The sequence below is a fragment of the Sebastes fasciatus genome, chromosome 15, assembly GCF_043250625.1.
Source record: "Sebastes fasciatus isolate fSebFas1 chromosome 15, fSebFas1.pri, whole genome shotgun sequence".
Lineage (NCBI taxonomy): Eukaryota > Metazoa > Chordata > Actinopteri > Perciformes > Sebastidae > Sebastes > Sebastes fasciatus.
The window spans coordinates 28,364,218-28,377,825 of NC_133809.1; positions in this window are offsets into that span (position 1 = coordinate 28,364,218).

Sequence of the window (13,608 nt, forward strand, 5' to 3'; positions counted from 1 at the left end):
CACAACTGACACGATCAGGAAGAGAAAAGCTACAGATAAATAGATTGAGTGCTTTATATCTGTTTGATGAAACCTGTGGTAGATCTGTGTGTGTGTCTGTGTCTGTGTGTGTGTGTGTGTGTGTGTGTGTGTGTGTGTGTGTAAGTCAGACATCTGGTCTCATGCTCTCTATGCTCTCTATCCACACAGCACAACAGGCCACTATTTACTGCCTCTCCAGCAGCCATAAAACACACACATGCCTGAGTGTGTCTGTGTGTAATCATCTCTTCCCTCCCTGCCTTCTCTTACTTTTCCCTCTCTGCTTTCTTTGTTTCTCCAGAGCCGAAGTTCAAAAGAACTTGATCTCGCTGGGGAAACTGGGAGTCCTGTTTGCCTCTCTTTCTCTCTCTCTCTCTCTTTAATCACTTCTCTCTGTCTTCCTCCTCCCTCTTGTTTGCTCAGTCACCAGAGAATTCCCTGACGAAGATTTCAGGTCCTGTGAAGACGGCGTCGGCGTTTTTGTAGACGGCCGTTTCAGAGGGAACCCTGTTCCAATAAATCAATGTGAAATATACTGGAGCTTATCCCCCCCCAATATTCATAGTGACACTTCAATGGTGATGGAAGCTGATAAAAGGGCTGCGTCAAACAACATGCTGCTCAATGGAGAAACATCAGTGGAACTGAGAATCTGCTTCTCCTGAAATCCACCACAACCTGCTCCTCTGTGTCTCAAGGGACAGGAAGTCCCGGTCGTTACCACCACAAAGTACCTATAGGCTTTCACCTGGACTTTGACCTCAGCGGGAGCAGCAGTGAGGCAATAAGCCTCATCCACACCAGGAACGCCAGGAGCGCGTGGCGGCTGCATTACCTGTTGTTTTTATTTCGACATCGTTAACAGGTTCGAGCAGCCACACTGCCTGCTCAGCATCTCAGCTGTGTCTCTTCTAGAGATTCGAGGTCTCGCCTATTTTTTACGCGCGCTGCGCGCGGTTCACAGCAACAACAGACATAATATAACATAAAATATGTTACGGAGATGAAAAAAAGTAAAGACTTATTTTTAAATCAACACCACCTGCTTTCATTTCAAAATAAAAGCCCACAAGCGTTTTTTCTGTGGACAGAATTCCTTCATTTGTCAACACCAGGCTTTTATTCTGAAATATGTGCCGGACAGTGTTGTAGAACGTGCAGTGACTTGGAGAGCTCCATGAATGAATATAGTAGGTTTTAATTGTGGATTATTACTATTATTTACAAATTACCACACGTTTCTTAACCTTTCTCGTTCTAAAATAAATATAAATTACATTTATAATGAAATGAAATGGCCATTATGAAAGGCAAACTCTATGTAGAAAGTAAGAGCTGACAGCAGCAGCTGAAACGTCTATTTTACGTCTGCCTTGTAAAGCACTCTGTGATGAGCCCTCGTTGTGATAAGTGCTTATAAATAACCTCCATTATTATTATTATTATTATCAACCACACAATGGTTATGTTATGTTTGTTAACAGATGAAACCTCAATTGCACAACATGAGACTAATATCCTACAATCTAGTGTTAAATATTACAATTACACAGAAAGTTGTGACTTTACTACAACACCTGGTGTTTGCTGTCAAAACTAAGAGCCAATCAGCTCTTTGATCAGGCGACAGCCAGGCGTTTCCCATCATGCCCTGGGTCTCGCTTGTCGGTGGAGAACATCTGCGTTCAACCCAATTGAACACTTGGGATCGGCTTGGGCATGCTGTACGTGTTAGAGTGACCAACACAACCACGCTGGCTGACCTGCAGTGAATCCTGGTTGAGGAATGGAACGCCATCCAAAAGCAACGTGTGACCAGGTTGGTGACCAGCATGAGGAGGTGGTGCCAGGCTGTTGTGGCTGCGTATGGATCTTCCACCGCTACTGAGGCTCCTGACGGTGTATTAAATGAATAAAGTGTAAAATAGCCAATATGTCTTGTTTGTTCCTTGTTACTGATAGAGAGTTCAATCATCCAATCCACCAAACAACTCAAAACAAGAGTCAATACCAACAGGAGAACACACTGTTTACCATTGACGGAGCATTTTGGAAAAAAAATTCTTGGGCGCTACCCACATAATCAGCTGTGCTGCTCATCCCACAAATGCATGATCCTTACAAGTCGGACATCATTGTGAAGGTAAATAAACAGGCTTTCCAACGATGTAAAATACAATGCCACTTAGTATTGTAACAACAGAGAAATAATCCACCAAACACAAATTTCCAAACTTTTTTTTCCGAGTTTACATACATGGAATTTGGCTCAGGTTTTATGCAGCTCTCTCAATGTACTTCCACAGAACAGAAATAACTGTCACTGTCGGTCACATTTTCTGTGCTTCACCTCACCTTTCAACATTCAAAATGCAAATAAACTAAACTGTCTATAAACAGAAAATAAGCACCTTTATTTTTTTGAGACCCCCCCCCAAAAAGTTATATTTTGTTGTCAGGGGCTCTGAGAACAAGGTGTTTCACACGCCGTCTCTAAACATATTTCAGTCACAGTACACCTCAGTAATTCATCTACAGTATCTCAGAACACACAAGCAACCACAAAGCTGGTTTCTAATCCCTTTGTTTTTCTAGTTTATTAGCACATCTCTTGTTTCTAACTCTGTTGACCGACTCTCAACACTTGTTTTCATCTTATCTCCCGGCAAGTAGTAAAGCAAATGCCTCTGGCCCAACCCCTGCTTGTGTTCCCACAATGCCTTGTTTTCAGTCCAAACAGATGCCTGTGTAGGTATCATTATCTTGAACCTAAACCCACGTCCTCCCTGCTGCAGACTTTGAAGTCAACATCAGAGGTGTAAAACATTGACACTGTAGTTGGGGGATGTCTGTCACTTGTGTTGTGTTTATCAGTGAGAGGGACTGGAAGGCGTTCTTTAAAACATCTCTGCTGTGGAGTTGGCCATGTTGCTTTAGGGAAGAACAATATTGTGCTTTACATAAAAGTGACAAAATGCTGAAGACACTTTTCAAAGGATGCTTTCCTAACCGCAGGCACAGAGCCGTATGTGAGAATTATACAATCATTTAAAACTATTAATCCAAGTACTTTGCATATAAAAATAAAAACCATGCATATGCCAACAGTATGCATCCTCTTTTTGCCTTTGCATCATTTCGAGGTTTAATTAAATCTTAATTTAACTACCAGACAAATTCATTATCCCTTCCCATTCCATAAAGGGTCAACAGTAGATGTCACAGAGAGAAGAGGTGTCTGAAAGCTGGGAATGCAGCTCAGCACTGTCAAGTTGTTCTAGTCATAAATCATAAATAAAAATGAATGAATATATTAATTAACTAAAATAACCTATGAAAATAAACAAGCATGTGTGTATCTGAATGCTCTAGGTCTCTATTTTGTGGCTGTAAAGTTTCATGAGTCTGTGATTATCCTAGAGGTCACCACAGGTCATTTTAGACAGTTAAAAGAAATGGTCTCACTACAATGAAATGGCTACTATGGGGACTAACATCATCACACATGAATACAGTTGGGCTCATTAGATCCAAAGGGTCTCAGCTTTACAGTGATACACAATTTATGTAATTCAAGACTGTTTAGGGACCCCAGTATGCAGAAAGATTCAAATACATTATTTTAGAATAGGAAAAAATAACACATTTATACTGCATTAAAAAACTGCATGTTTTTTGCCCCAAACTGCATGTGATTATCATAAAGTGGGCATGTCTGTAAAGGGGAGACTCGTGGGTACCCATAGAACCCATTTACATTCACATATCTGGAGGTCAGAGGTCAAGGGACCCCTTTGAAAAGGACCATGTCAGTTTTTCCTCTCCAAAATGTAGCTTAACTTTGGAGCGTTATTTAACCTTCTCCCCGACAAGCTACTATGACATGGTTGGTACCTATGGATTGGTGGTAGGTCGGCCTGTCTTTTACTTCTTTAAATAAGGGAATTACTTGTGAGTGCTTTCTATATGTTAAGAACACAGTGAACCAATTTCTTCGGAAACTTACAAAACGTACTAATGCAAAACAATAGCTGTAACTTAGAACTGGCTATAGGTTTGATGGAGAGGTTCATGTTGTGGAATCAATGTAATGTGAACATATATAGTCTTTGTTGTTGCATGTAGATTGTGAAAAGTTATTTGTCTCCCATGAATCCAAGTATTGAAAGACAGTGGGGAATGTGTCCTCAAAGCACTTTGCTTCTACCTCAACGAAAAAGCTTGAAAGTCTTATAAAGGAGTATTTTGCAAGTTGCAATATACACAATGAACCACAACCCAACTCATTCTCTGTTATTTAGAGCAAGAAAGCTGTTTTCTATCTTATAATATCAGCCAATATATATTTTATATATTAGAAAGATTTGATCTGAAGGGGACATTTTACAATATAAAAATGAACCATTACATAAACATATTTTTTTGGAATTTCTGTACTGGGATTTCTTACTGATATATCAGCCTGGCCACATGTTGCAGTCAGGGTCTAACAGTGAGAACTCGTATTACTCAACATCAGGTGTATTTGCATGTTGTGCCGGTTTGATTTGGCCAATGCTGACAATACAAGCACTCATGTTGTAATTACAGCTGAAACGATTAGTTTATTGATTGGATTAGTTAATTGGCAACTATTTTGATAGTATCGTTCATCTCATTTTTGAACAAAAAATGCAAAAAATGATCAAGTTCCAGTTTCTCATATAGAGGATTTCTGTTTTTATATCATTGTAAATTGAACATCTTTGGGTTTCGGACAGTTGGTTGGACAAAACTAAACAGCTGGAGACAGCTCCTTGGGCTTTTGGAAATTGTTAAAGGCATCTTTTACTATTGAGTGACAATTAACAGACAATCGATTGAGAAAATAATCACATTTATTGATAACTAGAAAGGCACTTGGAGAGCGCAGACCTCCGCCAAGCTGCCCGAGTACGATTGCCTCTCCCCCTCTCCCCCTCTCCGTTCAGCTTGCATCTTCATCCACGTGTATTTGTGTTTATGTTGAGATCAGCTGTACGTAGCGGAGCATCATAAAACACTTTATTCAAACTGGACAGAAACAAAATAAAACCCACCTAAACCGTCGTCGTTACTCTCTCCAACAATCACCAAGTGTGCTTTGGTCCAACTCAACTGTAATTTCACCGAGTTTAATGTGAAAAAACGCCGAATCTACAGTTGTCGTCCCCCTCACTCCAGCCCCCGCTCTCACTCTCTGTCTCGCTCTCTGAAGGAAAAAGGCGGGGTCATGCGTCATCAACGCATCATCAGTTACGCTGCGCATGTGTTATACCCAGAGGTCTTGATGTTCTGGCTAATCGGAATCCTTAAAAAAAATCCTGAATCCGGATCATCTATAAATTATATTTACAGTAAATGGGTAATTCCATGTCATGTAACACCCATAATGTATCACTGACATGTATCAGTGGTCATTGAGGTTTGAAGATTTCCCAGGGAGAAATGCAAATTGCCTCAAGAATGCAAAGTTTGTGCTTATGAGTATGGTCAACAGGAGACCATAACAATGGGATTGTCCCAATGATGCACTACTACCTGACTGTATTTAAAGGGACAAGTGTTTATATACATTTTAAGGAATGTGTCTGCCTCACTGTGAAATTCCCAAAAAGCAACAAGTCTCTTTCTTAGAAAACAAAGTCCTGTGTTCCTGGGCTTTAAAGCTCTGGAAGGTAAACTTTCACAAAGCTTATTACTGAGAGTTAATGCCAAGTCTAACTTGGCAATGAACTCCGGTGCCAGCAGTGTAACGGAGAATGCATTCCTGTGCAAACATGTGAACTCTAAAACAGATGTGTTTTTTTATGGACCTCTGGTATCAGAGAAACTATAACTTTTGTTTGTCTCATTTATATGCTTTGCTCTTTTTTATATGCTTTGCTCTGGTTTTATATCCCTCTTTGTGCACAGATTGAATTACTCACACTCACTACTGGGCAAGTGAAAAGACACATTCCTATAGCTAGTCCCTGGGCACCGGGCTGCAGCAGCTCCCTCCTCTACACAGGTCCACATAGCCTTGGAAGTACTCACCTAAACTGCTCATCTGTCTATATATACACAGTGCTAACTTCTTCCTGTCATTCTGCTGCACCTTGAGTTGGTCGAAATGACCCTTTTTTTAATGTATATTTACATTAGCAACTTATAATAAAAGTTTAAAAAAATAAAGTTTTCAATAAAAAGTATTTGTGGATAATTAGTATTAGTTTTAGTTTATTATCAGTCTCAATATTAATTTAATGCACACAAAAATGATTATTATTGTATATAAATGTAAAACAAATCCACATATAAAAAAAATAAGGTTCACAAATATATTTCTGATACAAACAAAAACATTTATTTGTTTTAAATACATGTAATAAAAATCCTCAAATATGTGTATTTAAAGTAGTATTTACAATTTTCAGAAAAAAAACCCATATTTGGATGTTTATTTATTCATTATATGTTCATTTATACAAACTGTTGAACCTGCACTAACAAACTGCTGGTCATGTGTGAACGTCACTGCATCCGTGTGGGCTTTTTTGAGATTCCCCTGACGTGCAGCTCAGAGCAGGGACGCATGCATGAAACCTGAGGCTGATTGGACTATCCAGAGGGTCCTGGACTTGCTAATGTGTAGAAATCCCAGGGTTTATTCAGCTGGACCAGCTGGAAGATAACCTGCACTAACACAGGGATCCATTACTCCCCTCGCCAATCCAACCCTAATAAGATGCAGACCGTTACCAGTCAGCTGGTCATTGCCGCAGGGTGCCATGCTTTGCCCGTTGAGGTAAAAAAAAAAAAGACTGGCTATTAATTCAAACGCTGTGTGTTTTGATTCCTGGCACTGTCGGGGATGGATTCCAGCTGTTAGTTGGCCACTAACTGGAGCAGGGCAGGTAAGGCACTGAACCCCCAAAAACTGTGTGGTTTCATTTCAAATGAGTTTCATCCCTTTGTTTACTGTATTGGTTTCTCATCTGCAAATCTTAGATTAGGGCGGCTGTGGCTCAGAGGGTAGAGCAGGTTGTCCACCAATCGGAAGGTCGGTGGTTCGATCCCCGGCTGCTCCGGGTCACATGTCGATGTGTCCTTGAGCAAGACACTTAACCCCAAATTGCTCCCGGAGGCATAGCCATCGGTGTGTGAATGAGTATTTAGATTAAATCCTGATGGGCAAAGTTGGCACCTTAGTAGCCTCTGCCATCAGTGTATGAATGTGTGTGTGAATGGGTGAATACTGACATGTAGTGTAAAGCGCTTTGAGTGGTCGGAAGACTAGAAAAGCGCTATATAAGTCCAAGTCCATTTCCATTTACCATTGATCAAATAAAATTACCATTTTTAACCTGAGATCCAGGGCTGCCATACTGCAACTGAAGAAAGGACATGCAAATATACAAAACACAAGCAAATCAAGAAGAGAGCTTCATTGCTCTGACTACACATACAGTATGCAGCACTTGGAGAAAAAAGCAAATTCACATTTGCCAATTTGACAACACACATGAAAAAACATGTTGCACATACAGTAAATACAAGCAAATGGAGATGCTCTGCATTGTTTTTCAGAAAGAGGCCCGGAACCTATAGGTGTCATTTGATGCCCAAGTGATTAAAGTGGTGCAGTCCTTGTTTTGCCCAACCGAGACAGCTTATTAAGATCAGGTCATTCCTTTCCCCTGCTGATTTAGAAAAGGTCATCCGTGCTTTTAATTTCCTCCAGACTCGTTTATTGCAATGCACTTTATTCTGGTATCAGCAGGCAGAACATCCAAAGACTACAGTTAATACAAAACGCTGCTGCCAGGCTTTTAAATCGTATACTAAGAGAAGTGACCACATAACACCAATCCTTGCTGCCCTTCACTGGTTACCTGTGAGTTTTACAATTGATTTTAAGATTTTACTGCTTGTTTTTAAAGCCTTGAATGGTCTGGCTCCTGCCTATATCTGTGATTTGCTGACTCTCTATGAGCCTGATCGATGCTTGAGATCTTCTGGCAGGGCCCTACTAATGGCTCCAAAATCCAAACTTTTCAACAAAGGTGACCAACCGGGCTTTTGCCGCCCCGGCCCCTCAGCTGTGGAACTCCCTACCTGAGGATCTCAAGCAGACAAACTCAGTGTCTTCCTTTAAATCTCTTCTCAAGACTCACTTTTATATTTTATATTACTTTATATACTGATGGTGCACTGTTGTAACTATTTATGTGATTTTATTTTGTATTTATATGATTTTATTTTGTTTAGATTTTAAGTTCTGGCTACACAACACAATAGAAAGTTTCAGTTGCATAGGAAGTAGACAAACTTCCTCTGAACTGATTCTCACTAGATGTTATCATAGTGAAACCTGAGCTCACAAGTCTAAAAACATTAGAGCACATAAAGACAACTCAAACCATCTTCCTACATTCAACATAGCCAGAGAGTTTCCTCTAGCGTCCCAGGTTGGGTCTGTGTTGTGTTTAAACAGGGTGAGGAGTTAAGCACAGTTGGTCTCCGGTGTTGCTGAACCTTATTGTGGTTGTTGTCACCCTGATGAACTGGACTCTCTGAAGTCACACTGTGAGCAGATCTGCCTTTACATGTGTGCGCCTAAATGTTCTGAGAAACGGAAACAATGCGTGAGTCACATTTTATCAGGGTTTTTACAGAGATCAACCTACTGACAGCCAACAGGGAATTCCTTTGTCCTGTTCTTAAAACAACATGCTGTCAGTGTCTTCACCCAACATAGCTGAGCAACAGGCCTCAGAACAGCAGGAGGGAAGGAGGGAGGAGGGAAAGAGGAGAAAACTTCAAAAGTCTGGTTTGTTTACATAGATTCATTGTTTCCCCTCCAGTGTCGACTATCCCTCTCACACACACACACACACACACACACACACACACACACACACACACACACACACACACACACACACACACACACACACACACACACACACACACACACACAAGAGGAGGGGTGGGGAGGCGTGGTTGTTCGGGTCCATCTATCAACTTCCTGTTGCTCCTCCTTACACATTCTTCTTCCCTTCTTCTATTTCATGTAGGTTTCCATTTACTGCAGTAAAACATCAAACAGTCAAAAAAAAGGACAATTACGTTCATTTTTGTCAACTAAACATTTCTGTCATTTTTCTCCAAGTCTTTCTCTCTCTCTCACACACACACACACACACACACACACACACACACACACACACACACACACACACACACACACACACAGTTAACATTGTAATTTTCCTCCATCAACACAGTCTCACTTCTCACTTTCCCTTTCACACGCTGCTCTTTCAGAGCTTCTCTCCGAGCATCAAAGAACACCGAAGGGTTGCATTTGATGGAATGTAACGACAACGATACCTCAACACAGGTCGGCTCTTCACTGGAATAACTGAGAGCCTAAAACAAGCGCAAAAGGCTCAGACAGACCGAGCCGACATCAGAGAACCAGCGGGGTACGAAGGCCGTCTGTCGCCTCACGTCGCCCAAACGCACCACAAAGACTACAGCCGACGGCCAGTTAGCACGTACGTTCTGCGTGAGAGGAAATAACTCTCCACACCAGCAGGCAGAGGTCGTCTGTATTCGTCAAATGATGTTTGTTATGGCTACTAAACCATAAATAATAAATTAGCAACAATATTTGTTCATTTTTGAAAGAAATACCATCCTTGTCTAGACAAACCGAATGAACCACACCACATATTGTTTAGTATGGTTATATACTTTACGCCACGTCACGTCACGTCACGTTACGTTCTGTCTGGGAATGTGCAGCCAGGCCCTGGCCCGATGCAAATTCTACTCACTCCGGCAGACTTCAGGTCAGTAGATCAGGTCTTGGGCTCGTGAATTTTAATGTTAGCAGTCTTCTCCCCGTATTGGACATGATAATAACATATACTAATACAATAATAATAATAATATAGAAAATTTTATTGCAGTTGATAGTTACAGTGTTTAAGCTGGTAAAGGTGGTGGAGTTGTGATGTATGTTTAATTCAATCTTTTTAGCTATATGTCACAGTTCAAGTGATTCTATCCAAGGATATACACTTAAAGGTCACCTATTATGCAAAATGCACTTTTCCATGTCTTTTAAACATCAATATCTGTCCCCAGTGTGTCTACAGGCCACCATAGTATCATAAAAGACCATCCTCTCTCTTTTTCTCCTCCTCCGTTTGTCCGGAAATGGGTGCAGAAAAAAAATTCGCTTTTTTCCTTGTATTCTGACGTCATTAGAGAAATGCAAGCCATATAAGGGTTTCCTGGTCGAACCAGAGCAGAACCTTCAGTAGCTGACCCCGCCCCACAGCGCGTCACTGTCTCTCCTCCTCAACCGAACTTGAGCAAAGTAGCTCCTACTGTTAGTCTGCAAGAACCAGCAGAACCGTCTTCATGTACTCCCATCATCTAAATATAACATGTTCTTTCACAAAGGCTTTATGTAATTACACTGTTTAAACAGATGATATTTATATATTATATATATTTGATGTCATGCATGTAGCAGAGTACAGGTAGTAAATAGTGACTTGTAAGCAACACAACACATTTCTGTTTCACAGTCAAACTTTATTTGAGTTGACAGATGACAATATTAATTATTCACAGCATTTGTAATCATCTCACCTGTTAGTTATGTTAACATGGTACAGGAGAAAGTCTTCAGCTCTGGTAAACTATGGTAAGCTAAGCTCCGGTGGTCTGTAGTCATGGTAACACAGAGACAGCTACTACTGTAAATAATATACCATTACTCTGATCTTCCATACATTTATCTTTTAGCAGAAATAATGAACTGACTACTGTTTCACATCTTCTATTTTCCACCCTGATGGTCGCTGTGTTTACACACCGTGTCATAGCGGTAGCATGTAGCTAACCCGTTAGCATGTAGCTACATGCTAACGGGTTAGCTACATGCTAACGGGTTAGCTCTGTATCTCCCATCTGCCCACAGCTGTCTGCTCTCAGCTGTCTGCTCTCCTCTGGGATGATTCTGTCGGTCATTTCTCACAGATGGATCTGTAAAGACAGACGTAAAACAGAGTGTATGTTTACGGTTTACAGAGTTGATGCATGAGGTAAACACTGAGTTAACTAACAGAGATATAAATAGCATTATTTACCTGAGAGAAACCGTCAGGAAAACCTGGAATCTGGACCGCAGATGTTCATCATGTGTCGCCGATTTCTGATCAGATTCCTCCGGTAACGTGCGCTGGGTGAAGTTTCTGGTTTATAAACTTTAAAGTGGTTTATAAGCTCTATTCTAGCTCCTCTCTCTCCACTCCTCTCTCTCCCTGCTCTCAGGCCGCGAGGGGGGCGGGGAGGGTGACGCTGTGTTGTTGAGGACGTTTGATTGACAGAAAACGCTGACCAATCAGAGCAGAGTGGGAGGAGACAGAGGCTACAGACACAGAAATCAGCACTTTTGGAAATGGGCTGAAACAGAGGTTATAGAGACATGCTGGAATGCATGATCTGATTGGTTTTTTGAAAAAAAAACTTCAGAGACATGGTTTGGAGGTGTCTGAGACCTATAATAACTAGTTTAAATGGAGTATAATATGTGACCTTTAAAGGGACTGTTTGTAACTTTCAGAAATGCTTGTTAACAGCGACACCTGTGGCCGTTAAGTCATCGAAAGTCAGCGTCGGGCTGGCGCTTGCTCGCTCTAAATAGACATGAATGAGCATCGCTCAAAACAGTGAGGCGAAACACGTCAGCTAAAACCACAATATCACTCTATATTTCACCTGCTTGTCAGTAATGTTAGCTAACCAGACGAAGGTCTCTCCATGAATCACTGCTGATCCTATAGTGTTGGCTTTTCCTGCTGGCTGAAGCAGGAAGAGAAGCGTTATTGTCTCCGAGCGCGCCCGCAGGGAGACACCGGCACCCGGTCGGAGACGGTAAAGTTTCTCTTCCTGCTTCAGCCCCGCTGATAACTTAACTCGTTGCGGAGCTCCGTCACTTCACAAGACACGGAAAACCTCTGTTGGTCTGGAGGAGCTGCAGCAGTTATTTCTGCACAAACGTCCACTGTGCATTCACTAGATATTCTCAGAGCTAAACTAACTCTTCTGCAGTGTGGTGTGAGCGCGCGTTCACGTCTAGAGGTGTAGCGAGTACGCGAGAATGCGCGCGGTGTGAGTGAAGGCAAGCAGGCAGAGGAGCAGTGACTCCAGCCACATGCGCGCTTGCATATGCAAGCGCGCATGTTACAAACAGTCCCTTTAACTGTTGTTGGCTGTTACAGACCGCCGTCTCCTCTCTCTCTGATGCTTTACACCAGGGGTGTCAAACTCATTTTAGCTCAGGGGCCACATGGAGAAAAATCTATTCTCAAGTGGGTCGGACCGGTAAAATCATGGCATAATAACTTAAAAATAACGACAACTTCAGATTATTTTCTTTGTTTTACTTTGGTCCAAAATAGTACAAGCACATTCTGAAAATGTACACATCACAAATAATCCTCTTGACAAAACACTTCAAGTTAGTTGAAAATTCTGAGGAAAAAATTGGTGCAATTTCAAGAACACAATGCCTCAGTGATTGGAACTTAAACTTCGTCTCAGTGTATCTACAAAGCCATTAAACTTTAAGTCACAGCCTATCTGGGATTGAACAAAATAATAAATAAATAATAAATAAATAAAACAACTCTTCTAGGTATCAAATACCTCATTTGTCATTTCCACATATTAATCCTGTGCTAACTCAACAAACCATACAAACTGAGGTAGAAACTATTCAAGAGGGTTGAGTTACTCCCTGCCTTGTAGGCTAAACTATTTATTGATAGAAAAATAAAAGCTGTGCAATGCATGAACAATTTCAACAAACCAAACTTATGAATTGAAGTGACTGACATTATTACAGTAAATCACACACTGTTCACTTTCTTTAAATTTCCACAGAAGACAATCATTTTCACAGAACTATATCAGGGTGCAGTGTCTCATGCAGCATTTTAAGTGGGATTACCCATTGTTTATTTCACTCCTGAAACCTGGCATCTTTTAGCTTTCACAAGTGCATCAATATCAGGCGTCACATCCTGAGTGGCAGCCAATTTCAGGATGTTATTCAAGTGCTTGTTCGTGAGCCTTGAGCGCAGATTTGTTTTATTGATGCTCATTACAGAGAAAACTTGCTCACGAAGATATGTGGTTCCAAACATGCACAACACTTTTGCAGCAAGGGCTGTCAAGTTGGGGTAACGTGGCAAGAGATACTGATAAAATGTGTCCAAGCCAGCTGCAGCAAATTTGCCCTTCAAATCTGAGTCACACTGCAAGTCTATTATTTCAAGTTGGATGTTGACGGGCAGATCAGAGGCATTCGCGGTGAATGGCGAGCAAAACACTTTGAAGTCTTTCTCCAGTTCACCAAAAATCTGAAAACGTTGCTCAAACTCCCGCAATAGTCCCGTTATTTTATCTTTGAACCGCTTCATGTCTGCGGCATGTTGGGTCGCGCACACATCTTTCAGACAAGGAAAGTGAGCTGCATCACCACCTGCGAGTTGCGTCTCC